Genomic DNA, 3600 nt, shown 5'->3' with positions numbered 1-3600 from the left:
CAGATGAAGTTGCAACTACCCCACTAGAGGAACACGCAAGAGTTGAAGCTTGACCAATTCGCTGAACACTGCCATGAACACTATTAAGGTGCTTCCGAAAACCTGCATAGGTTAAGAACTGGTGCCTGCAGCCTTGCTGAGAACATAACAATTTGAACTTGGGTCCAGGATAGTAACCATGTTTAACTCTTAAATGTGAAATCAACTGCTGACTGCTGGGATACAACTTCTGACACATGAAACAGGTCAGCATTGTCTCCTACTCACAGAGTGAGAGTGCTACTGGCTGGTTAAGTAGTCTGGCTCTTAGCTCTTTAACTCTGGGTGACTCCCTCATTTTCCCCACATCAATGTTATACACTGTTGTCTGCAGAAATGTGTAAAAATTCACAAGTGCAACATCATAAGACACATTAAACACAAAATGTGCTTTGAAAACTTAATCGAATGCCCCAAGGGAGCGGTTTGCCTGGCATGGGATGAGATGTTTATCCATGGAGATGTAGAAGCTGTCAATCTTGCTCTTCTGATGCCCAACAGCGAGGAGGTACGGCTGCCGACCCTGCTGGTTGCAGAGGTGCTCCTCCAAACTGCAGCATGACTAGAGTTGAGATAACAAAACTGGACATTAGACAAGAATAAAGTGCACCACAAGAGAAAACTACATTATACTACATAACTTCAATTTGCTCTACTTTTTAACAACCCTCATTTACATATTATATCATAAAAATAATCTTAATAAAATAATTACCTTATGAAAGCTGACAAGTCTCTCAACTGCATCACACGCACTGATTTTTGGAGACTTCAACCCCCCTGGTGGTGGTGGAAGGAGATGTATCAGCAACAACAGGGAGGCCATTTCTTGGTCAAAGGCTGAGACCAAAGACTTACAATAATCAACTGAAGACTATTCAAATTGAATGCTTTAAGTCTGAATTACTACTAGTAGGCATTAAGAGTTTTAAACAGCGAATCATTATCCACATTTATCTCAAAAGTCAGAACTTTCAAAAAGATACACAGAACAAACAAATGTGCTCGTACACCAATTTTTAATCATATAATCATGAAAACAACAACTGTAACAGCAAGTAAAGCTTTTTAACAAGCAAAACAAACACAACTCACTCATTGCCTCGTCAGGGTCACTTCCTGGGGGGCTTTCTGCTGACTGCACCAAGCGTTGCAACTCTGGTGTTGAAGTGAGCTGCTTAGCCTCTTTTATGATGTTTGGCTTGAAGAACACATCCCATTTCTGAAGCAGTCTGGAGGATGTCTCATCATCAAACAGGAGCGTGAAGTCTTGATTGACCTTTACGAAGGAAGATTAAATTAATACTACGGGAAATACTTTAAAATTTCAAGGAATCTTAAACATCTGATTCAAAACTTACCAATCCCTTCGTATCCAAGAATCTTGGGAAGGTGGAGAGGATATCAACAGTTCTGCCTGGATCATTAACAAGCCTCTGACGGTGCTGAAAGGTTTCTCTCATCTTCTGAAAAATCAGGGATTTGTCTGTGGTGTAGTTGAGCAAAGACATGGCTTCTTGGCAAGCATCACCATTAAGCTGCCCGTGAACATTAACAGTCCTTTGGAAATTTGGGCCTCCTGGAGAAATGTCAATGGAGCTATTTGGTGGTGTTGCAGACCCTCGACAAATCTGTCTTTGGACTTTTTTCAGACGCCAAGAAATGTACCCTGTGTTGCTTGCAGCATCAAAGAAATGTTCCTGAAAAAACATTTATGCATTGTCATACTCAGCTCATGACAAATCTCAGAATTCAAATGTCAATGTCATGCACACGACTTTGCATCACAACATGCAAGTGTCATGCAAACAATAATAATAATGACTTACATAGCCTTTCTTGGAATATGGATCCTTGAGGGATGGGAACAGCGTCACTATACCAAGAGCATACTCTTCTCTGATTGCTTTAGTGGGGAGGTTCCTGAGAGGGCATAGTAAATTAGTAATCCAAATATAGGCAATGGCCAAGCAGTTATTTGGTGCAAATAAAAAGAATATGAAACACACATACCCATGGTTATCAATCATGTGAGCCACCAGGATGTTAACCATTTGCCTTCTTGCAGCATCTGTTAGGGTTTCTGTGTTTTGGTACGCCTGTAGTACTTGTTCACCACCGGACTTGCCTCTAAGCACAGTTTCAATCAACTAATAAAAAACAAAACCAAAAGAATGTCAAACATGGTTAACAGTTTTTCTGGAGGCTGAAAAATGCAAAAATGTTAAACTTGTGAGAATCATGTCTCAAAACCTGTTCAGCAGATGCTGCATTTGTATCCTCAAATCGTTGTTATCTCACCATCATTTGAGAAAACTGTCAGCGCCACATTTCCTTGTCCAAACAGGTCGCTGAATATTTCTGCATCAACTTCGGTCCCTGTTGCATCCTTGTGGAAGCAACCTTCATGGTCAACTACAGTGAAGGCATTAACAAAAATAAAACAAGACCGTTCACTCCAGCCTCAAACAAGACTTTATACAGTAAAAAAGATAACAGCAGCTTGTTATCTTGTCATTGATAGTTGCAGACAGGTTTAGTAATTAGCGGTTAGCTAATTAAGCTAACGGTACCATATCTTGCTAGCTCACCACATGTGGACAAATTTGCTGTTCAGTCCAACAAACAAGGCTTTGTAACGCATATATATTCAACGTATTATTTTACATACTTCAGTTCAAACTATCAATTCATAATTGTTTAGTGAATTTTAACTAAATTTCACTTACCGTGAAATTTGACATGCATGAAGAGGAAAATGGCGCTGACTCACTTCTCTCGCTGAAGAAGTGAAGTTCAGGGAGCAAAGGCGGAGCTTAATTACGTCTTAGCAGAGTTAAACTAACACTGATCTGATTCACTCTGATATAACTCCGACTCTGGACACCATTTTAAACCAAATGTGTTCATTTTACACTTTGGGAGTTAAAATCAACTCCCAGATGTTTAACCCTGAAATTTTAACTCCCCAATTTTTGCTGTGTACGAATCAATTTTGAGAGAGAGAACAATGACCTGGATGAATGAGAAAATTCATAGCCACCTGAAGAAGTGTTTGTGTTATACTTTTGTACTTACATTGCATCCATCTTTAGTTGTTTGACGAGGAAGTCAGGAACACAGAGTGGACCCGAAAGCACAACTCCAAAATAGGGTCTCCAAAACAAAGATTTAATGAAGGTTCAGTACACAAAATAGCAGTCTGCAAGGGCAGAAGTACAAAAGGGGCAGAGCAAGGGCGAGGTCAAAAGACAAATCTGAGGTCAGAAAACAGTAAAGAGAGATCACAAAGAGAAAATGCTAGAACACTTGCTAGGAAACTGCTAAGACGATCTGGCAGGGATCACAGAGACTAAATACACAAGGGGAGTGAGGATGATGAGGCACAGGTGGAGGAAATCAGGGCATGGTGGGGAAACACAAGGGCAGGAAGTGGATCTGAAATGAGAGGAGAGTTAGACACCAAAATAAAACAATAAATAAAACTTAATGAAGGAAAAAATAATACATGACTTAAGTCCAGAATGCTTCATGACGTTGTTGAACAGTAGCTAATGATTA

The 3600-nt window shown here is 40.0% G+C and overlaps 1 pseudogene; it reads right to left on the bottom strand.

Moving 5' to 3' along the window:
- Positions 1-259: 259 nt before the first annotated feature.
- LOC115051475 (uncharacterized) lies at positions 260-2783 on the bottom strand (annotated as a pseudogene).
- Positions 2784-3600: the final 817 nt, after the last annotated feature.

Source organism: Echeneis naucrates, chromosome 11 (assembly GCF_900963305.1).
Source record: "Echeneis naucrates chromosome 11, fEcheNa1.1, whole genome shotgun sequence".
Lineage (NCBI taxonomy): Eukaryota > Metazoa > Chordata > Actinopteri > Carangiformes > Echeneidae > Echeneis > Echeneis naucrates.
This window is presented reverse-complemented; position numbering and strand designations above follow the sequence as displayed.